This window comes from Uranotaenia lowii, chromosome 1, assembly GCF_029784155.1.
Source record: "Uranotaenia lowii strain MFRU-FL chromosome 1, ASM2978415v1, whole genome shotgun sequence".
In the NCBI taxonomy this organism is placed as follows: domain Eukaryota; kingdom Metazoa; phylum Arthropoda; class Insecta; order Diptera; family Culicidae; genus Uranotaenia; species Uranotaenia lowii.
In genome coordinates, this window is record NC_073691.1 from 1,206,378 (window position 1) to 1,219,240 (window position 12,863).

The window sequence follows — 12,863 nt, forward strand, 5'->3', positions numbered from 1 at the left end:
ACGACCATAAACGTTAAAGTTGATGATTATGGAGAGAAAGGAATATTTTTAACGATTACAAATGGAACGCACAGTAGGCTTATGGCATTTTCCGTCGCGCACTTTATTGGCATAGAATGAAAAGCGTGCCGGCGCTTGCTGAGATCGTTGTTCGAATTGGTCCAAACTGAGCTGCCAAGCAGTCGATGTCTAGTTTATTGACTTGTTGCTGGTTTGAAATGGGAAAAATACTGCTTCGAGTTCCATCTCTTCCCAGCCACGAAACGTTTATTGAAATTTTAAGTCTCTCCTCAAAATTTGAGATAATAGTAGAACAAATAAGACAAATATTTAATTTTTTAAACTACCTTATGTTTAAGAAAAATCTCCTAATCTCAATCGATATTTTCAAAACATAACTCATCATACAAAATTTCGCCCTTAAGTTGGCACAGTTTACGGAATTTGTGTTGGCTTGACCACCAAAGAATGACCGAAAGTTGAGTTGACCCAGAAAATAAAATAAAAAGAAATACCTTTCCGGTCAATCAGAATTCCCATGTGAAGGTGAGGGGAAAATTTGCCATCCCTCTATCAGTCGACTGCGGTTTTTGTGAGAAAACAGTAACCCAAAAGTTTAGCTGCTGGCAATTCTGAAAGTTTGAGGCCTCTCTTGATTTGTTGAAGAATTTCTGAATGACTTTCGACCAAAAATTGGTTGACAAAAATCACTGTTGATGGTTATTTCGTGTACCTTGTTAGACCTGAGAAACATTCTCCAATACGGATCCTTTTGAAAGGTGAGAAAAGTTTAAGAAACAATGTTTTTTGTGAATCCTTCTCTGACCTGTGTTGTTGAAATTTTATACCTAGATACTTCAGCGGTCATTCTTCAAAATTTATTGACCGTTTTCGGAAATCTTGGTTCAATGGGCGGTCTTCGCTATATAATATTTAAAGAGGGATTGAACATTTATTTTTTAAATTAATTTTATTATCAACGATATGAATGAAAGTTATGAAGAAAGGTAATAAGTACTGTTGATTTAACCTGATGGTGGATTATTGGTTACTCATAATAACCGTAAATCATCAAATCTGAGAAAATCGCCAAAATTTTCTTCTACAATTTGTTTAATGGATAAATCAAGTATAAGTTTTCTTATTTTGGACGTAACAATTGGCGTTGAGGACCAAAAATATGAAAAATGGGTGCGAAATAAGAGTAGTACCTCTTGTGTTTTTCAACAAAAACATGATTATTGCTAAAAATTTACTGTGTAAAAGTGAATGTTAACGCTTCTACGAATTATTTGAATAGATAACTGCATTTTGAGGAGTTTTCTAGAATTCCAAAGGTTTTCAAAGGTTTTAAAAGGGGGTTTAAAGAGATGCTCATCTAGCGTTAAGGAATTTGATATTTGAGCTATAATACTTTGTCAAACTGCTTGATTTCTTTATAAACATTCATTAGAATGATGCAAAATGATGAAACATGGATGGCTGAATTTGAATTAAAAAAAAAGGTTTCAAATTCAAACAAAAATACTAATGTTTTAAAATAGTCAAATTCTATTTATCTAGTTTTAATTCATATATGACAGCACTATCATGCAATTGAACCGAATTAATGTTTATTTTCGAATATCTGGGATTAATTAAGGTGTGCTGGATGATTTTGATCAAAAAATAAGTACTTGATACCTTGTGAAAGCCTTGGAAATTCTAAGATCACTAAATCAAAAAATTAGGATTGCATCAAGGTAACTAAAAGTGAATTTCTTGGACCGATGATCAGAATAATGTTGGACTTTCCGATGGAGCTTGATGGACCGGACAGCTAGCAGTATTATTGGTATGATTTGCAATTGAATCGAAATTGAGATGAGCATTAATTTTGGTGGTGGTAGGGGAAAGGTTTCCTAAATGGGCCTATCGGGTTAAATGACCCTACGGCTGTTTGATGAAATGGCTGACTAGACAGCTTATCTGACCAATGCATTTTGAGGGTAATACGCTTAGAACTTAAGGCAAGAAAGAATTTTATGAATTTATAAACTCAAAAAAATTAAAAAAATCATACAAGGTTTTGATACATTTTGATGTAATATTTCGACTTTTAAAATTATACGTAAAGAAGCTTAAAACAAAAACTAGGATGGTTTTTGTTTCTTCCTCAAATGAACATAAGAAATTAAACATATTTCAGCTTTTGTGGAGGTTTAATAATGATTATGTAGTGGAATAATAGAGTGTTTTTGTATGCCCCCATCATGTTTGTAAAATGCCTCCATCCTAAAATAACAGGTTAAATAGAATAAATAAATGATTATAATCATTGAACCTTCATATCTAAGCTCTGAATAACATCTTAAGAGAGAATTGAAGATTTAAAATCAGATTTGATAAGGTTTTTCATATGGATGAACTGCCTCCATAGTATGGCAACCCTAACTTTTGTTTTATTCCATAAAATTATAATATACATAGATTTTTACAAAACTTCAGCTTTATCGTACGGAAATTATTACTTTCTAGCAGTTTCAATGAAATTATACGGAAATATTGCCCAAAAAACAGAAATTTTGTTCAAAACATAAATAGGCGCATTTAGCCCGCACGGTTTGAGATTCGGCATTTTAGACAACACTTATAATAAAATCATTATCTTGGAAACAGAAGAAAATTTTAACATAAAAATTACTCCAATGTATAGAAAACAGATGCCCACACACGTGTATATAGTTTTTGTACACATATTCGATGTGATATTTGATTAAATCAGTATTCTGCTTAATAGGCGCATATAGCCCGCTCCTCCCCTATATTCTTGTGCTGATGTTTTTTTTGCAAATCCGAAAAAGCTTTCTACAGTGTGAACTCGAACAAAACTGTATTGGAAAACTACCTCGAAATGATGAACATTGGCTTAAATAAATCTGGAAAACCAATATTGAGACTTAATTTGGTTTTTACTGCAAGATAGTGCTGCCATCTATGACTTGAAACTGGAAAAAGTGTGATTAACTGAAAAAAATCAAAGTTTTTTAATTCCAACCTGTTTTTTTCTGATTCAAAATAAACCCAGAATGTTTGTTTATCATTTCACGTCATTATAATGAAGATAGTAAAAAGTTTGGTAAAGAATTATAGCTAAAATATAAAATTCCTTAGTTCTAGAAAAGTATCTCTTAAATCCCCCTTTTAAAACCTTTGAAAAACTTAGGAAATCTAGAAAACTCCTTAAAATGCAGTGATTTATTCAAATAACTCTTTTTTTTTATTATAGTCGTTCTACCATCTTTGTGGCATTCGCCACTTTATCAACGTTCCAGTTGGAGGACAGTTATTGAAAAACTTATCCGGTACAAATGTGTTCGATATTTACTCTTGGGCTCGAACTCGCGGATATCGGCTCAGGAACAACAGACTTGCCAACTGAGCTATATCACAAGCCCTGTTTCAAATAACTCGTAGAAGCATTAATATTCACTTTTACACAGTAATTTTTTAAAAATAATCTTGTTTTTGTTGAAAAACACAAGTAGTACTATTTTTATTTCGAACTCCTTTTTTCATATTTTTGGTGTTCAACGCCAATTGCTTAGTCCAAAAAAAGTAAACTTATGCTTGATTTATCCGTTAAACAATTCAAGACAATTAGAAAAGAATATTTTTGTGATTTTCAATCATTCATATTTTAACAAATGTGTTTTGTTTGTTAAAATATGAATGATTGAAAAGTGGTACTATTCTTATTTCGCTCACTGTACATTAAAAGTTTTTACAATTAGAACATCATTTATAAATAATTGTTCGCTTTTCTAAATTTCGAGTTCCACGATCACTGGCGTTTCTTAGTCACAAGTAACACATCGTAAATGGTAAGAAAAAGGGATTCTTAAAGTTTTTAAAACAACCCTATAGTCCATAGCATAAAAGCAAGAAAAAAATCTTGAGAAAAAATGAATTTTTCAAGTTATATTCATCTGGTGATTTTTGAATGGATATCAGTTATGTCAATCGATAACCTGATGATGCTAGCAAGTAGCTAGTGAAATACTAGTATTAGGGTCTTTCAAATACTGTGGTTGAATTCAAAGGAACCATCGACTACTTTGAAATCATAGTTTCATTCAGCTTAGGTTTGAAGAACCTAAACCTTTGAATATAAGTGATCTTACCTATTTTATGCAGCTGTTGTGCCCATTTTGTAAACCATGTTTAACACCTCGACTTTTTTGTTTCTTGAACACTTTTTTCCATCAATCGCAGCAACCATAGCAATCCATCTAAAGATCTATTTGTGTAAACATACCTTGCGAAACAAAAAATCGTTATTTTTAGGTAATGGAAAATCCTTATCGGAAACCTTCGATAGCATTTTCACCATTTCATCACACCAGATAAAACACAGCTCAAAAGTTTTGTGTAAGAAAAAGTGGTCCTAAATGCACATATTGGGTAATATGCGCGCGCATGCAGACGATCGACGAAATGGCTGATAGATCAACATATCTAACCAGTGCAGTTTGAAGGTAATCCACTTTTGACACATGGCATGAAACAATTTCATTGCCATACAGAGTCAAATAAATTGAAAAATTCAAACAAGATTTTTAACTGATTCGTTAAAATATATTGAATTTTAATAACCGTACGTATAGAATCTGTAAACAATATCAAACAATATTAATGGTTTTTCGTTCTGATTCATCTGGAAATCAGGAATTCAACAAATTGTAGCTTTTAGCAAAGTCATAAATGATAAGATATTGGAATAAGAGACCGAATGAATATCACCGATATTCAATCATTGAAACAATTGATAGAAACAAATCTACGGTGATTTGATCCATATTTAAAAATAGGTCCAAATTTTACCGTTCAACTTTAGTACAATTGAAAAAGTTTATAAGGAGCAAAAAAAATCTGATCAAACTACTGAAAATTTTAATCAAGTAAGCAAAGGTAATGGATTGTACATTGATGTGTACAAAATAAGAAGTCCTCTAGTTAGGCCTGTATATTTCTTCTTTCTCAAAACTGTCATAGCGGTATTTCAGACTTCTAGTGCTTCTAGTATGTACTAGAAATAAGAGCCAATAATCAAAACAATACAGTGGTTGTATATTAAAACTGTTAAAAACGTCCATATTCCGAGGGAGCAATTTTCGAGATGCTTCTAAGTTTGATTTGTTTCATGACTTTCAAACAAATGTTTGTATCGAAAACATATTGCGCTTCTTAACTGCCCCAAATGATCATCTTCACTCACAGAAGTACATTTTTGATCAGAAGAAAATGAATCAATTTTTGATCAAATCAACTACTTAACAATTTTTTAGCCTACCTAGCTGTAACTTTTAACTGAAGGAAATTATAACGTTGTGAACCGTAAAAATAATTTTATTATGTTTTGAAACAACGGACATGATCTTTTTAATCATTTTTGGTATGTTACGCGTTACGTCTCAACTGTTCTATGGACAAAAGGTAAACAAACGCAACAAAGCAATCAAAATGGCTGATTGTGGAATTTGAGAGATCGTATCACCTTCAATTTATCCCCCTTGGTTGTTCTATAGTTAAGAAAATCTACAATTAATCATCAAACATCCCCAAATGTTGCGACCATTATGATCGATTGCGCAGAATTTGTCCTTAAAAGAGCTCCTGCTTCCGTGTAAAATTCTGCTTAGACCAGATTGCTAGAAAAGCTTTTAAACAGAATTTTTATCGACAAGCACATATCACTAAGGAATCGGATTCAGCGAATCCTATTAATCTCGTTTGCTGAGCGGTGGTAACCATTTTATGTTGTACCGGAACAAAACCTTCAATGATTCAGGTGAGCATTCCGAAAGCAGCGCAGATTATCCAGAACCAACCATCGCTTATCGGTTTAATTCTGTGGAAATCAGCATTTTGCAATTCTATGCGATGGTGTTGCGGATGAATGGCTCGTGCGTAAACAGGTAAAAGGTATTTCTAGAAATAAGATATCCTGACAAATAGCACAACACTACGTGGATTTTCAACTGGAATTTTAGTAGTGATGTTGTGTAGTGTTTCATCCACAAGCGTAAGTTCAAAAAAAAATTTTTTATCAGTTAGGTATTCACTAAATACAAGTTTTATCTGAGCTTTTTCTTGATAAAAAAAAAAAGAAAAAAAGATTTATTACCAACATAGCATTCTAAAAGTATCACTCATAAATTATATAGCATGATGTCTTATCATTCACCCAAAATAAGTTCATCACATGTTCTGTCAGAATGAAAATTTGTTACCCACAACTCGAGAAACATTAATTTAATTATGATAAACAATAGCGGGCTGATTTCAATATCCTCCAAATATCAATTACCACATTTCCCCTAAAAATAAAATAATGCCATAACGTGACCTCTCGGTCCATCTAATTAGAACTTGAATTCAAAAAGCTATTCACACAATCCGGGCACGTCCTAACTCATCCCAGCCTTTTGCCACAAAGGTAGGTAATCGCCATTCGGCCACTCCGCCCATCATCAGGTGAAAGGGCAGACGGACACGGACGATGATTAACTTATGTCCGGATGAACTTTCTCAGGATTTCACCCGAAATTTGCGGTTTACTCGCCCCGGTCATAAACCATACACCACACTGGGGCCACAATTACGTGTGGCTATCCGTAGGATGATGGCGTGAGGCCAAACAATGCTGGGGGCTGGGTTTTTTTATATTTCTACAACCGTCCAGGTGAAATGATACCTAGCTATACACATTCGTAGATGAGTTGCCCGAATTGAATGCAAATGGTAGCTAATTCCTAATGTGATGATGATGACGGGTAAGCGTGCACCCCGTAAATCATTAGCTAATTGTTCCTGGGAGTCGTAGCTCTTTTAGACTAATGAGGCAAAAAACCGAATTGCTAATTCACTGAGAGAAGTTAACAAGCTTCAAAAACTGTCGTCCAGGAAAGGGTGTTTAAAAGTATTGACTTCTGAGAAAATGATCGTTCAACAAAAGAGTATGAAATTTTGAAATTGCAGTTCAATGTACCTAAATAAATCTTAACGCATCAACTTTAATGACTCTCGTTTATGTCGGAGCACGTGTTTTTGGGCAGTTGAAATTCTGTACAAGTTAATACGCTGTCAACTTTAAACTTCCGAGGCAATAATTAATGCTCACATAGAAGAAAATCCACCTACTTCAAGAATCCATCGCAGCGCTGCGGTATCCTCCAAAAGTCGGTACTTGTCCCTCGTGTTTACACAGCATCCAGCGAATGTCAAATTCCAGTTTTCCACTTGACACACACGCACTTGGCAGGGCCAAGCAAGAGAACAGCTGCTGCCAGTATTAATTTATAATCGTATTATTCTTTGCTTTTCTTCTACCAAACGACCACGGCCTACTCAGAAGCAGCATCAGCACCAGAAGTTTTCCACGCGCCTACTGTGCCGGCGACGACGCATCATTATCATCATAAATACTTCACTTTGAATCTCGCTCACTTTTGGAGTTTCCCTCCCTTCCTCGTGCTTTCAACAATGGAACTCACGCGAGAAAAACATGCTTTCCTTCCGTTGTTGTTATTTTTTATATTCTTGCTTACTTATAGGAACTACAACCGGCAAATCATCAATCTTGCCTCGTGTTCTTCACACCTTCAGCATTTCCGATACGAGCGTTTGATCGTACACGTGCGACCGGCTCCAGCTTTATTGACAATTTTCTTCTCCTCTTTCTTCTTCTATTAGTCACAATGGTTCACTCCAAGACCACATTCGGTGGACCCCTCGTACTGGATTAGTAAATCGATCAATCACTCACTCGTTCATTCACTGCGCCCGCACTACGTGATGGGTTTTGACGATCTTAAGCTTGCATTCCCCTCGTTCTGCGCTTCGTGTTCTGTTACTATTTGCTGTAGGAATGTTGCTCGATTTGTTCGTCTTAAGTGGATCACTAATGGAATTTTTCCGGTCCTGTCAGCCAGATGAGCCGAACCACACGCAAATGGTAGCAAAAGTTTGTTCACGCTATTCAGATGACGTTCAACCGATGCTGATTCTCAGCAAATATTCATGCTTCTCGATGACTCTCGTCATCATAGGTCACCCACAAAGTTTCGAATATCCCCGATGACCTAGATGCCGGTCAAGCTTGTTAACCCAAACACAATCTTCATCTTTGCTCTTCGGCCGACCGCAATGCTAAAAACTAGAGAAAAGTTATATAATTTATGCAATCCTTCGTGTACTCTCTGCAATCTGTCATGACTTCTTCTTTCGGCAGAAACCGCACTCGCCGATTCACTCCGTGGCAAACTTCCACGAAGGATAATTTTTCACCTATTTAAAGGGGGCCAAACCCTCCTATTAAAGCCAGTCTGACATTACGTCGACCAAGAAACTACATTTATGCACACCCCGAAAGTCACGAAGAGCAAAGTGACACAGGCTACGACGAATCGATATTTTCGCGTTATCATCGTTCATTTTTCCCCTCGCAACGCTGCCACGCCATCCAAATCGCACGAGATACTATACCTACTATCTTAGCTACGAATCGTCATGCGAAACAAAGTAGGCGAGCGAGGTGGAAAAAAGTAATCACTTCCCAGCAAGGACGACGAAGACCATAATAATTCCTTGTTTTATACTCCGGCGACAACGCCTGCTGCGATTAATGGCAATTCGAACAACCCGGCCGGGAAGAACGACAGGTTATAATCCTTTCCTTCCACCGGAGCAGCGAGAGGCGCAGCATCACAAGAGGCCACTTGAGCCTCCGAAAAGGTCCTTCAGCACACGCTACCCCAAACAATAACCGAACAGCACAGTACAGCACAAGTGAGAAAATCCCTTTCGGTACTGCAAACAGCAACAACAACGAATGTACCAACCTACTAACTTGGGCCAAAAACACACCGCAACCGATGTGCAGCTGTGGCTGTTCGGAAAAACTGCGACCGATCGCAACGAGAGTAGAGGAAAAACTAACCTGAACGCTGGAGCCTGTCGGTGTCGATGCTGCGGACAAAATCATCATCATTCGTCGTCGTCCCTCACGCGACGAAGACGACAAGGGCGAGTCTCGGGGAAGATCGTTGTGGTGAAGTTCCGTCTGGATGATGCTGGGGCCGGGATTTGGGGTACGACAACTCTCACGCACTTGAAGCTCTTGCTCTCGTTCGAATGGGGAGCATCGTAAAAACATACACAACATACTCTCTTTCTCTCGTGGCACGAATGCACGAAATGAAAAAGGGAAATTGCCCTTGACGGCGAATTTCCACCCGAGAACAATAATAATCTCAGCAGGCGGTGGCACCCATTCGTGTTTCCTATCCCTCCGGGAAAATCATACGACATCAGATGGATGAACTCGATTGAGACTCCGCAAATGAAAAACAGAAAGCGGAAAACGTGTCATGACCACTTATCAGCTGTTTTCCTTGAGTGTAGGAGTTTAGCAGTTCACTCAGGATGAATTTGCTTAAGAAGTTCTAGCTATGCTGGACCCTTTGCTCAAAAACTGACAAAAATATCAAACATGATAAAAAATACAAAATAGACAGTATGACAAAAATTACAAAAATAACCAAAATGAAGAAAACAATCAAATGATAATAATTGTCATTTTTGTCCCAAGAGGTGGATTTTTGGCCACTAGTTTTTATTTAGATATAACCAGATCTTTACATTTCAAGCATCACTCTTACGTTACTTGGCAACAACATTAAAATTTCAAATTTCCTCAATTCCTTTTGGTACTTTCTCAGATATTTTATTCGGAAATTCGAAATAACATAATCAACACAAAATCTCGACGTTTCATGAATTTCTTATTAATTTCGCACCAAAATTTAAATTTTGTTTTTCACGATTGCCTTTGGCCCCTTTGGTGATAAAAAAAAACCGAAACTTTGAGCGCTTTTAGGCCCTCCTAAATCAAGGCCGATTGAGCTGATATTTTGCACAGGTCTTTTTTTTTTTTTGGGATAATCAACATTCGATCATGAAATTTTTAACATACATCCTCTGACTTAGTCTGCTTAGATTAATAGATTGTGATTGATGTTATTTAAATTTGATTTTAATTTCTACTATACATCATAAGAAAAGTATCTGCAAGTCTGCATTGTGAACGAAAAGAAGACAAGGTACTTTTTTTCCTTTTTTCTCAGGGAGAACCAAGGTACTGTTCTGGAGGTGTTATTCTGCTGGCGTCGAATATCTGGATGATGGCAACTCATTATGAAAATGAGTTACGCCATGAACAACGAACAGGAAAAACGAAAATGAACACAGAGCTTCATCGGAGCAGATTCATTTTATCCAAACGAAAAAAAAGATATCGAAGCAAAAAGGGGAGAATGAAATACGCCTCGATTTAGGCAGCTACACTCACGTCAACAGAGCGAGTAAAACCAGAACCGCATACCGTCGAACGAAGCTCTCGTGGATAGGTAGGAAGGGGTAGGTAAAAGTAGCATACTCGATCTTCGAAAACACCCGCGGTCAACATAAGACGTCTAGAGTAGGTAATGTTCCAAAAGTGAATAGATTGGTTTGCTACTTAGAAATCTTAGCTGGATTTGTTACACGAGCTTAGCGAGGGAACAGTAAATTGACAAATATGTCTCTGACAGTTTAAGCCTCAGTAGGTACCAGCTGTTTATTTGCACCATTCCTAGACCCATTTCCTCTGTCAGAGTGCGCATTTCTTTGAGAGAAGATGTTTTGGTTTATGCTTCAGTGATGGCAATATGCAAATGTGAGGTCGTTGCTGTTCTACTTTAATGTGTATAGCACCGGCTAACGTAAAAATGAATTTATGATATGCAAATCATAAGTTACAATTGACTGTTCCACAAACGCACAGGAGATTGAAAAGTTTTAAACGATTAAAAAGGCATACTGACCATCTCTTTCCCTGATTGTATCCTCTAAAGATTTTCATGAATCATTCAAATTACCTGATACACAGAAAGAATAATTATCTTACAAGCAGCATAATCAACATACGTCTCTATCGTACGAGCAAACTCTTACCAACAAAGCAAATAACTCAATTATCATCTGCCATCAACGCAACCGATTAAGCACTGATGAATCCTATCGGCCATTCCGGGAATGTCAGATACATCCGAAGAACGGCCACATGCTGATCGTCTCCCCAAACAGAGTGCGGCCAATGCGTTTCTTCGAGGTCTGTCTTGTGCTCCCTCCAGATACATACAGACATAGGTCATTCATTCGGCAATCAGCAAAAGCATCTGCTCCAAATAATTCATCCATAATTGATGATAATATAGCAATTAATGAGAGGAGTTTATCGTCTTCTGCAGTCTGATTATTTTATGCTATTCACACATCACCAACATGCATGCAGACACACAAAAGCTGGAGACGGATTGACACGTGTACGAGAGGGCAGGAACACAATTAAATAATAACACCTAGATTCATACCAACATATCATCACACACACACACACACACACACACACACAAATGGACTTTCGTATTGTTTCTCACATCATCACAGTCACTTGAGGGCTTCAGCTTTCCGGTCCCCCAGCCCATCTTTCGTTACAACATGTTAATGCCAGCCTACTAATATGCGAAGATTCCTACCAAGATTTCAGCTTGTTCCTATGAGACGTGTATGGCGATGATTAGTTGTGATCACAGTAGGTCGTTGTGAATATTTACTTTCCGTTAATGTTGTGATAAGCGATCATCATTCTGTTCCGTACAGCCACGTGGAATCAACTCGCATTTTTTTTTTTTTGCATTATTCAAGATGGTAGAATCCTAATACAAAAACAATGGAGAGCACGAGAACTAATCCTTGTTAAATACAGGTTTGTGTAATTAAACGGTTGCATTGGAGTCCAATTACTACAAGCTACAAATTTGCCAATTTGGCCTTTTTCAGCAACATCGACTCCCACAGTGACCACTTAGCGAAAGCATTCCGCAAAATCAACAATGCAATTACTTATGCATCGGGATCCCTCGGAGGGCGAAACTGCAAAACAACACCGCAGCACCATTATAACCGGACTAAATCGTTACGAACGAGTGTGTAGGTGAAACAAGACAAGACAAGAGTATCTAGTAGTAACGACGAAGACCCACCAGAAAGCACCTCAGTCTGGCCTGACGTAAATACCTACTCCTGATACCCGTTTGTTATCAGGCCGGGGGAGACCAACAATCGGAACATCGTCATTGGAGCCGCTGTCTAGCATTTTGCATCGCTCTGTTGGTGCGGCTGCTGCACTTTTGCTATCTTCATTTTGCTGCTTTGAGCCAACGAACGACCACTAAGCGACGAGCTCCACCAAAGCGTCCGGTATCCCCCGCTGCCGCCCTCACCGCCTCCAACCAATCAACATCCTTCAAAGTGTTGGTGTTGGTACGGGGCATGACACTGCCCCGCCCCAAGGTCAACGCAGAAGAATGCAATGGTACAAATTTACCGCAGGGCGTTTTGCTGTTGCAAATAAGCTTAAGAGATATTACACAGTCAGACCTCGGTTATGGATTTCTCGGGAAAGTTATGAATAAAACAGCGCAGTAGGCTTTGAATTTCATTTTTCAAATTTTCAAGTGTCTGATTTTTATTATTTTGAAAGTCAATATTTGAGATAAATCTAGGAAAAAAATATGATTTATCTATAACGCCGAGCCACCTGTAAAATTGTTTTACCGAGCCCTTGCATAGATGCATGAAATGAAATTGCAACTTTGCATTAAGCCGTAGTAGTAGGCGGCGTTGCAGCTTAGAAAACTCATCATCAGCATTGGATTGCTACACAATAGGCATGGGCAGACCAAGTTCTTAACCCTTTTAAATTGGCACTTGAACCTAAC

At 37.4% G+C, this 12,863-nt stretch overlaps 1 protein-coding gene across 1 annotated transcript in view; it reads right to left on the minus strand.

Moving 5' to 3' along the window:
- LOC129747654 (chaoptin) overlaps window positions 1–8,962 on the minus strand; it is a 48,828-nt gene extending 39,866 nt beyond the window's left edge. The window contains exons 1-2 of the mRNA XM_055741960.1: window positions 8,883–8,962; window positions 7,183–8,197 (exon numbers count right to left, since the gene is read on the minus strand). The gene's annotated coding sequence lies outside the window, so the exon portion shown is untranslated. The remainder of the gene's footprint in view (window positions 1–7,182; window positions 8,198–8,882) is intronic.
- Window positions 8,963–12,863: the final 3,901 nt, after the last annotated feature.